The following is an 11,751-nucleotide window of genomic DNA, read 5'->3' as shown; positions in this document are numbered from 1 at the left end:
AAGCAATCAATTTCTACATCGAAGAAAGTGCTAAATGGAAGCAAGAGTTGGAGACGGAAAAAATCGAGAATGAGAGACTTAGACGTTTATTGCAAAGTTATTCTAGTTCTGATTATCTCATTGATCGTATTTACCCAACTGTTGCAGGAATGGAAGCTTTTCAAGATGAGAAGCCAAAGAAGAAGAAAGATTGTGGTAAGAAACCGACTGTTAGCTATAACAAGTCTCCGCCTCCAGTTTGGGAAGGGTATTCTCCTAGAAAACCAAACGAGGAGCAACTTGCAAAAGCAGTCAATATAAAGCTTAAAACTGAAACAACTGATGAATTACCAGAAGACATTGATGTCACGTTCACCTCGTCTGACACTGATCATGAGTCTGAGTTAATCAAAAAGGTGGTCGATCAGGTGTTGGATACTGATGAGGATGAGTCAAAGTCAGAGTCTGGAGGGTCAAATTCGTCAGTCAACAGTTCAAAATCGTCGGTCAAACGGTCTTACAGTAAAGAATTTTTGTTATCAAAAGCAAATTTGGATGATGAAACAATTGAAGTAGCATACACTTTAAATGATTCGGACAAATTATACTATGATAAAGAGTTTCCAATAAGAAGTGTCAGATTTGAATTGATCAAAAAGGTTTTCAAAATGACAGAAATTAATATTTCTGAAATAAAAGATTTAAATCTTACTGAAAAACCTAAAAGGTACACTTCAAGAGTTCAACAACGATTAAATATGAAAAAAAGTTACAATTCTGGTTCTGATTTTCGAAAGAAATCTAACCAAAATCGTTGCTACAAAAAGAAAGGTATTGGTTTTATTCCCCCAGAAAATCATAAAAATATGAAAAATTCTAAAACAAAAACAGAATTTGTGTCAGGTGGAAGTTCAGAAGATGAACAGAAGAAACCGTTTTGGAGACAGTCAAATCAAGAGTTTCTTGCTGATAAAAGAAAGAATGGAAGTGAAGTATGGCAACCAAAAGAAAATCGTACCTGTTACAGATGCAATGAAGTTGGTTATATTGCATGGAATTGTCAGAAAAACGCCAAAACAAAACAGGGAGTTTCTCAGAAGTTGAAAGAAAAGGTTGTTGATGTTGAACCACCAACCGAAAAACTTAAAGTTTTTGAAAACTCAACTTATGAGGTCGGTGAGTGTTCTAAAAAGAATGTTATCAAACAGAAAGCTGAGAACAACCAAATGTGGGTTGTTAAAACGGTTAGTGAGAAAGTCGGCGATGAATCTGGTTCCACAAAGCCAGAAGAGCCACAAGGTGAAGAGAAAATTTCAGTGAATGATGTTGATTTTCCATCACTGAAGTTTGAAGAAGTTAAAAAGAAAGTTAGTAAAGTTGACATCTCGAATCAATTTTACAAAGAGAAAAATGAATTTGATGTCGAGAAAACATTTAATGGAAGTGTAAAGAAAATCTTTGGAAAAATGTTGAATGGGAAAGCAAAGGGGGTTAAAGATTTTTATGCAACTAAAAAGGCAACATACAACCCTACTGCGCAAGAACTGAAAGCCATCAAGTCTGAGAAGACTTGGATGGAAGTCTGTTTTCCATAATAGTCTTAGGACTACACCGGAGATCCCAAGTTTTTATCGTGGATCAGGAATCGGCATCATTCTAGTGATTGTAAAGTTTGCTTGAAAGATTTTCAAAGTGTTTTTAATTTTACAGGTGAAATGACTACGCCGGAGCTTCCAGGTTGGTAATTGAGAAGCAGGAATCGGCATCTTTGTGGATAATTTTACAAGTGGTAAAGAGGTTAATGTAGATGACTCATTCCTACAAGTGGTATTGATTGATGATCTTACAAGTGGTTATTCATTTACAAGTGGTACAAAGATTGCTTGAATGCATCACGGTAAATCAGAGACATTAAGTTGTACTTGATTTACTAACATAAAACTGACAAGATGATGAACCATAACCCCGATTTTAACCCATGTGTAATCTACAAGTGGTAAAAACAAACTCATTTTCTGGAAAAATCATTTTGATTAAAACAAACTTAAATGTTTTGAAATCTAAATGAGAAAATGATTTGTGAAAGGGGAGTTCTGATTGTTTATGCCTTAGTGGATGGCGAATTGATGCAATCCGATGTCAGTTGTCAAATTTTTGTACAGTTTGTTTTGTGACTAGAGCTTAGTTGTTTTTCAAATTTTCTTTAATGTGTTAGAATTTTAGGGGGAGTAGAATATTTCAGAAAATCCAAAAACATTAGAAAATTTGAAAAAGCCAAAAACATGATAAAATTCAAAAACGAGTTTTGCTGTGAATAGAGGAAATGATAGTACATCAGTAGACTATCACAACATGCTAGAGAATTGGAGTGTTAAAATATGATAAACAATCTTACTGTGGATGTGTCAGTAGGTTTTCGCACAGTTAGTAAAATGTAACGAGATATAAACCTAAAATCCAACTTGCTTGTTCTGTGGGTTAACAACGACTTGAATATATAGGTAACCCCTGAAATCTTGTTTGAAAGGTCCCTTATTCTGAGATACTAGGTCTTTATGCTCAGTGATATCTGGGGTATTATCCCGGGACTTCTGCTGTATGGAAGTACTGACCTAGTCCCCGGATAATACTTTCCGCAAATGCTTGAAACATAGCATCGCCCTCAGCAAGCTGATGAAACAATAAAATTGATAGTCGCTGCTGTTGTAATCAAAAGATCCTCTAAAGGGGACAGACCAAAAGTCGAAGCCGTTATCTCTCTGCGTATACGAAAGTATCGACCTGAGCTCTCACGGCCCTCGCATCTAAACCCTAAACAGATATAAGCTGTGGTATACTCACCTGTAAGACTGAATATTGGGATCTGGATACGGGAGTATATTCAAGAAGTAGGACACACGAATAAGTTAGTATCTAAGACATTAATATCATATCTCGAAGCAGTTGAAATTTGTGTGAAAATTTAAGTGGACCAGTATACTGACAATCTAGGTGAATTGTTTAGAACTGAAAATGTAATCAAGCTTAACGGTGTTAGTGACATGTCTCATAAACTGATATGATCCTCTTACACGAACTCACAAAAATATTGTCTGTAAATATTTTAGATTCTGCTTTATTTTGATTCAACAAATAGTGTTTACTTTCTTTCAGAAAAATCCAAAAAGATTTTGTGTGTGTTTTAGCATAAACTTTTGAAAAAGTCAAAAAGATTTTCGACAAACTGATGTTGGAAAGCTGATTTTCAAAATTCCGAGTGCTAAACATGATGACATTGTTGTGAGGGGGAGTGTGTTTTGAGTGTCAAAATATGTTTTCTAAAACAACAAGTGGTTCATCATATATGTGTGGTTTGAGAGAGAATAGTTGTTGGTGAATATGTTATGAGAAGAAGTTATTTGACTATGTCAGGAATTGGTGCAATACAAATTGTTAAATTTAGAAGATTTAATTTTGGGTTAAGTATGTGCAGGTTTATCCAAGTTTCGATCCTGGAAATTAAAGTTTCTGAAGTTTGAGCCAGGTTTCGATCTTGGAACATGAAGAGCCAGACAATGATCCTGAAGCAGATGTTGCTAAAGAACAAAGGAATTCCAGCAAATCGAGAGGGGAAGTCTGAAGATAGAGAGAGAGAAAAGCCCAGAGATTGATCTAGACTGAAGGTGTGAAGACACAGCATTGTCGTGACTCGATGAACGACTCCGTCAACATCTGAGGGGGAGTTTGTTGGTGCACTACATCTGTCGACTTCGTCTTGGATCGAGTCATTCATTATATAGATTAGGGCATGTATTATGAGAAAACATGAGATTGTATGTGATTAGAGTAAAGGTTTCGCTCATATGGTCATAGTGTAAAGGTTTCGCTTATTAGAACACATATAGTTTCGCTTATATGGACATGTCCATATAAGCGAAACCATCTGGTCTATATATACCAGTCATTTGAGCGAAACCATTAAGCATGATCTTGTATTCCACGCCGAAGTGTTGCCGGTGTGAAGAACTGCATGTAATCGATTGATAATCAATACAATTAGCAGTTTTAGTGAAGATTCAGTTGTTTCTACCTACAATTCTTGTAATTCCGCACCTGAAACGTAGTTGAACGCCTCTGAACGACTCAATCGGGTCAGAACACGATCCTACAGATGGAGGCATTAGGACCAAACCATTTTTCAAAAACAAAACCTTTATTTTTCTTTGCTCTATCCAAAATCACCCCCTAGTTAAACCCGTTGAACCTTTAAAACCTTTTCATTTCAAACCCACAAAAACAAACCTTTTCATTTTTCATCTTTCATTTTTGTAAACTTATCGGTTATTAAATTACGATTACGGATTATTTTCAACCTTGGCAATCAAAAAAAATTCAGAAAAATATGCCAAAGTATTTTTGCTAAGCCACAAAGCAATAGAAAAACCGATATTTTACGCCTTTTCACCCTTTTCCAATGAAACATACCAAACCCGAACCACCACCTACCCTTCAAAGCCCTCTTGATATTTATAAGGATTTAACGTCAAAAGGAGGAGGTTTGATCGATTGTCAAGCCTATGGTAGGAGTAAGTTCCAAAACGGGCACGAGCGTTTTCACATAATACATCATCGGTCGAGTGTTGAGTGACCACTTGTGAGGTGTGTAAATTTGTATATAACTAAATAGAATTTTGTAAAGGCATGTTATGCCCAAAGTAAATATTTTTTCTTAAATTTTGTTTTAAATAAATCATGACGAATAAGATTGTAAATAAAATAAAAACAAATAAATTAGAACTTGGATTCTCGACACTCTAAATAGGAGACAAAAACCTTCTCTTCTACCTATTCCGTTCGGGTGTGTAAGACACGTAATAGAGTTTTGCTTGAGGACAAGCAAAGATTCAAGTCTGGGGGTATTTGATGAGATTAAAATACAACATATAAATTATATCAAATACGGCGTAAAAGCAACCATGTTTTAGTACTAATGTTGGAAAAAAGCTTGTGATTTCGTTCCTTTTTAATTTTCAGGGTTAAAAGAGCTTAAATGTGCAAAAGGAGCAAAAAGACAGCAAAAACCAACATAAATGTAAAGAAGGAGGAATTGACGCAACTCGTCATGCCCCGATTCACATCAAAACCACAAAATAGCAAGAAAATAAGACTTGACACGGGTCCATGTCAACCAGACACTGGCCGTGTCCGAAGGTAGATGCTGTGCAGAAGAAAAGACAACTGCAAAAGACAAGACTGGCAGCCAACACGGGGGCGTGCTAAGCCAACACGGGGCATGGTCAACTCAAAGATTTTCAGAATCTGCGACAGTATAGCAAGTACTTTGGCCACAGGCCGTGCCGTTGACACACGAGGTCGTGTTGGTACAAGAACTGACAAGCAGTTAAAAAGGAAGAGAGAGAAATGACCACGGGCCCGTTCCACGCGGGCACAGGCCATGCTGGAGCTTCTGATTTCAGCTATAAATAGAAGTGCTTGGTTCCACTTCAAACCATCCCGTGGCAAACCACTTCTCTTTCACTTGCCACCACTCCACCACCACCACCACTACAACACCATCAACCACCACCATCATCCATTTTCCATCTTTTAGAGTGTGTGTAGTCTCGAGATCCAAGATTGATAGTAAGAAGCTTTGTCAAACAAAGGCCATGCTTGGCTAAATTCTTACATCACTTGGTGAAGACATATCTTTTATGTATATCTTTTATGATTTCCAATCTTTGGCATCTTATTAATTGAGTATGTATTTATGACTTTACTAATTTCTTTTTTATATTGAAGGCGAATCTACTTAACCATTCTTCATATGTCGTTTATTCATATATTCGTATCTTTACGATCTATATAAAGCACATTAACTACTTGGAAGGGGGTTAGATGGGTGGTTGGGTAATTCTATGTCTCGTTCAGTGTATAGATCCTGCAAGAACATGGTTCAAGTTTAGTACTACTCCATGGATTGGCCGGGAATGACTGGCCCGACTGAGAGTAAGAAACCGCTTGAACCCTTTATTCATAAACTACTATTAGAACTATAAACCAACCCCGCGAGGACTGTATCCCTGTTGACTCAGACCAACGGGTTGAGGGTGACCGCTGCTGGAAGGGGGCCCACCACATTTTGCATTAATAACTTACTTAATTATCTTTTAATATTCAGACCTAGTGGGATTGTATCCTTGTTGACTCAAACCACTAGGTTGAGGTTAACGTCGCCTTCACAAGAGGGGCCTACTACTATAACTAAGATAATCCCTTGAAATGCCGAAAGTGCTGAAATCATCAAAAGGGTACATGAAAGATAAGTCGGATCCAAATGATTCTTTCTTGTCTATCTTTATTTTTAACTTTATTTTAATTTCTATTTTTAATTTTTTAGTAGTTTAAAATTCTTTTCTCAAAGTTTGGATCGATTAGACGTTGACGATAAGCTGCTATTAAAAGCTCTACTATTAAAAGCTCTAGTATCCTTGGACGACCTCGGTATCTTGCCATCTCTATACTACGTCTGCGATGGGTGCGCTTGCCCTAGCGTGTGTGTAGAGTGATAGTAGAATATCGGGTTTTATAAATTTAAAACTTGAAATCGGCGAGTAAAAGAGCTAAAAATATACTAAAAAATATATACACCTGCACACACGTCAGTAACTAACTTGAACAGATTCACCAGAATCTGAATCTGTTGTGCTTCTAGCAATATTATGAGACGGATTAGTATGAGCACTTATTTTAGTTTCATGCAACATTTCCATCTCTTGATTCTGTTCCACTTGTTCATTAGTCTCTATGGGTTCTAGTGAAAATATGTTGTCATGGTGATGAACTTCTGCTTCTTCCTCTGCATCTGGTGCTCTTGAGATCTGATCATCATCTTCTGGTGATGAACTGCTATCAAACACCTCCACTTGATCCTCCTCTAAATTGAGAATGCCATCATGTTTCTTCCGATATGGTGAATGCTCATCTACCAGATACAACATACTTTCTGGTAAAGTAGGTATATCTTTGGCAGAGCTCCAACCTTGATTTGCGCTCCATGGCTTCATAGTTGGTGTTTTCCATATTCTCTCTGATAGGAGCAACTCCACATCTCTTTCTTCGAAGGTTTCAACAATAATGATTGACCAGAATCTTGGATGTGGTAAGTGGGATATAATTATTCCAGACTTGGTGAGAACAGATTTCTTCATCATATTAAATATTAATGTTCCATAATCGATGTTGTACCCTGTGATGAGTCCATACATGATAGTGAGGATAGAGATATTTATTTGATTAGCTCCTACAATTTTTGAGATTAGACATCTGTGATGTTCTTCAGTTTAGTAGATCTATCAAAATTATGTTCTACCACATCAGATTCTACTAGTTTTGCAAAATAACTTATTAGATTTTATAAGAAATATTCATTAATTTTATCTGAATGTTTGTTGTTTTGATATTAAATGATATTCTATCTGATATTCTTAATACTTAGTTGTTTTGTCAAGACACCTTTTACCTCTTCCCTGGCTTGTTTTAGTTCCCCCATTTTTGTTTTGGACATGATTGTAGAAAAGGACGTATATAAAATATATATAAAAATGAAACTACAAAGGAGAGAGAAAAAAAGAAAAAAAACTTACTCTACCTTAAAAATAAATTCAATAAAAGCCCAATGTTGAGTCTCAATCCCCGTATTGTTGGCAGTTGTCACTGACGGGTGGTCCATGGGACAACCCTTAAGTGTGTTAAAAGACGAGTTAATCCCTCATTTGATCATGTAATTGTCTTGAATTAGATAATTACGGTTGCTTGTGTTTCAGGTACATTTGGAGCTTAAAAGTATGGAAATAAAGCTTCGAATAGACACGACTGGATTGTAGATTGAAAGACGGAGAATAAATGAAAAAAATAAAATTTTGGAATTGAAGAATTAAGAAGATAACATGATAGAGGATGAAATTATGAGAACGTCAGCGAAAACGGTGAAGAAAACGGAGTTGAAACGAGAAAGTTATGAAGAAAACAAAATTGATTGTTGAAGCCTACCATAAATTATGGTAGCTAGCGTAATTTACGGTAGACTCTGACAAAAATTGATGCCGTAAGACAGTTTAAATCCACCGTAAACCATTTTAAGCCGCCGTAAGCTACGGTGGAGCCTGCGAAAAAAGTGTAACTCCCCACTTTTAAGGTGTTTTATGGTGTCTTTCCATTGGCAATCATTGTGGGACGTTTTGGAGCAGTTCTTGGGGCGATTTTGGTTGTTTCTTCTTAGTTCTAAACAATTAGTTTGTGTTTTCGATTCATATGAACATTAATCCTAGTGTGATGATGATGTACCAAGTCATGAGTGGCTAAATTCGTGGTGATCATCCTAGATGTAAGGTTTACTTTTGAAACACTTTGTTTGTGCTTGAATTTCTAAAATAATGACTTTGAATGTTTTTTTTAAGTTATTATGGTGTTTGAATGTTTATTTGTAAAGTGTTGATTCTTGTTTGATGTTAGTCTGAACCATACGTTCTTGGTGCCGTTGGCAATCGAGATATCATGGGAGGGATTAGGGTTGGATAATTGTCAATTGATCATCGGGTAACAACCTCGCATTTTATAATCCGAGTACTTAGTTCCCTTTCATCACAAATAGATAATCAAACACGAGCCATGTCTATGTGGTTCTTTCTAGTTGGGCATAAACATTAGTGTGGATTAAAACCTGAAATCTAGGATGGTCGCTTGTTCCTACTCTGTTTTCAAAACCAACATTTGAATTGCAATCTAGTTTAGTTTAATCTAGTTAATTAAAACCAATCAATCCAAATTATGAATTTACTTTTCTTGAAATTTAGTTAACTTTAATAATATAGATAAACCATTTAGATAACACATATTCCACAAACTCCCTGTGTTCGATACCCACTTACTACTAGCTATTAGTAGTAATTGGATTAAATTTGAGTGTGACCACTACATCACGTCAAATTTTGGCGCCGTTACCGGGGAGTAGTGCGCAACGTGTGTTACTTTAATAGTTTTGCTTTGTTATTTTCGGGTTTACGCTGGTTGTGTTTAGTGTGCAGGTACTACAGGTGTATGCGTACTATAAGCTCTCACAAGCTATCACCATTGGCATTTGATCCAGAGATTGAACAAACTTTGAGAGGAAACAGAATTTTGTTAAGGGAAAACATAATCAGCGGTTCATCAACAACACCAACTACACCAATTGCACCACTTAGATACATGGATCCACCACCACCACCACCCACTACGGGTGAGCTTACACCACCTTTCATACCATCATCAACACAACCTTCACCAAATACCACCATGCCTAACACTACTACCGACCTTACTCCACCGCATGATGTTACACCAACCAACACTACACTACCTTTTACTACCCAAGTTGAACCTACACTTACCTTTAGCCCGTCTACTACAATTCCACCATTTTCCCATTTCTTCCCACATACGGGTCAATCATCTTCCACCTATTCAATACCACCAAATTCAACCGTAGTTCATGCTACTTCTACATATCGACCACCGAACCAACCGGGTTATCAATATTCATCTTTTCAATTTGGACAATCTTCGGGTATAGGAGGAGATGGATACGATGAGGGGTATGAAGAAGAGTATGGGGGATACGACGAAGATGGATTTTATTATGAGGGTGATGGAGGTAATTTGGGACCTCAAGGAGGAGTGGTTCAACAAAATCAACCATTGCAAAGAATGCAAGAGATAGGTAGGTTACCGGTTGGGGTACAACATGTTCGGTCACAATTGCAACATCCTATACCCTTGCAACAAGTTCGTCCACAAAATGCACAACATCAATTACAAAGGTCAATTCAACAACCACCAATCCAACATCAATCTCAACCACCTTCACAACAATTTGGGCCTCCACGCATGCAAGTTCAAAGACCAATGGGTCCTATACGTCCAAGAGTTCGTTTGGGTGTGCCAAGAAGACATCTTCGAGAACATGCTAGAGGTATTGAAGCACATTTTAGACCGGTGATTACTCATAATCCTTCACCGGTAGTTATTCCTCACAATGCCCAAGGGAGGACGTTCGAAGTTCGAACCAATTCGTTACAAAGTTTGCCAAAGTATAAAGGTCTAGCAACGGAAGAGCCTTATTTTCAGTTGGAGGCTTATGATTCGATTTGCGACACTCTTGGGAGTCAAGGATTTCCGGCTGATGATGTCAAATTGGTATTATTTCAATTCTCTTTGGAAGATAAGGTGAAAAAATGGTTTTACACCCTACCTTCGGCATCTATCTATACATGGGCGGAAATGCAACAAATCTTTTTGGATGAATTTTATACCGCCCAAAAGACAAATGATGCTAGAAAAGGGTTGAGAAGTTTCCAACAACTACAAGGTGAGATTTTCCATGAGGCATTTGAGAGGTTTAACATGATGATAAAGAATTGCCCTCATCATGGGATAGAGCTATGGGAGTTGATGAATGCTTTTCATGAGGGGTTATGTGCCGAAGATGCTCGCGATTTAATGTCTATCACCAATGGCATTTTTGGCACAAATTACGAGCATGACGATTGGGAATTTTTGGAGCAAATGGCGGTCACGTCAAAGAGAAAAGCTCAAGCATCAAGGAGAGCATGACCGGCCATTACCCGAACTCAAGTGCACGCGGTAGCCGATGGTAATGTTCAAACTTCTAATCCAATTTATGATGTTTGTGCAATTTGTAATGAGATAGGGCATGCGGCTGAAAATTGCCAAGGAGTGGAAGGGCAATATGAGGAGGTGAATGCTTTGCAAGGGCAAGGAGGGGGTGGTAGAAATTACAACATGAATTCCAATACTTACCACCCCGGTTTACGAAATCACCCGAACTTTAGATACGGGAATCCGTTAAATCAAGTCAACCCGAACTTCCAAGGAAACCAAGGATTTCAAAGGAAATATCAAACGGGTCAAGTGCATGGTGGGTCTTTGGGTCAAGGCACTTCAGGTGGAAATGAGGTCATGGAGATGTTTAAAAGTATGCAAATAGAGATGCAACGAAGAAATCAGTTGGATGAGGTTCGTATGCAAAAAGATGAAATCCGTGACAAAGCTATTCAATCGTTGACCACCCAAATAGATCAACTTGCGAGTGAAGTGGCGATACTGAAGAAAGCAAAAGGCCAGCTACCAAGTGACACGGTGACAAATCCCAAGAACATAAAAAGCGTTAATATCAATGTGGTAAGCACCGTTCCTAGTACCGAATTAATGAAAAATTTCTAACCTCTTCGTGTCAAATAAATACAGGTATAGGGAAGGACACCAATGGTGAGAATGATAAAGAACATAGAGCACCAATCGTGCCTATCTGTGTGGGAAAATTAAAAATCCCTCACGCATTATTGGACTACGGGGCGAGCATGAGTGTATTACCAGGTGACCTATATGACATGTATGATTTTGGTCCGCTCGAAGATATAGACACCATGGTGAGTTTGGCGGATGAGAGTTGGAGGCGTCCACGGGGAATAGTTAAGAATGTTATGATTCGGTTGGGAGAATTCGACTATCTGGTGGATTTTCTGGTCTTAGATTATGCTTCTACCAAACTGGCATCACAACAAAGGGTAATTTTAGGTCGACCGTTTCTTTATACATCAAATGCTCAAATCAACTGTAGAGACGGGATCATTACTATGACCGAAAAGAACCGTAAGTTGTACTTTGATGTTCATAGTAGGGAGAGTAGTTATGAATCTATTGAAGAGAAGGGTAGAGAGTCTAGTGACCATA

General features: G+C 37.6%; 1 non-coding gene across 1 annotated transcript; it reads right to left on the bottom strand.

Annotated features, from left to right (window-relative positions):
- Positions 1–10,327: 10,327 nt before the first annotated feature.
- LOC118486193 lies at positions 10,328–10,433 on the bottom strand. Its single transcript, XR_004878048.1, has one exon. It is a non-coding gene; the product is annotated as a small nucleolar RNA R71 (small nucleolar RNA).
- Between the last annotated feature and the right edge of the window lie 1,318 nt (positions 10,434–11,751).

Source organism: Helianthus annuus, chromosome 13 (genome assembly GCF_002127325.2).
Source record: "Helianthus annuus cultivar XRQ/B chromosome 13, HanXRQr2.0-SUNRISE, whole genome shotgun sequence".
In the NCBI taxonomy this organism is placed as follows: Eukaryota; Viridiplantae; Streptophyta; class Magnoliopsida; order Asterales; family Asteraceae; genus Helianthus; species Helianthus annuus.
The sequence above is the reverse complement of the archived record's forward strand: the minus strand, read 5'-3'. Positions and strand labels throughout refer to the sequence as shown.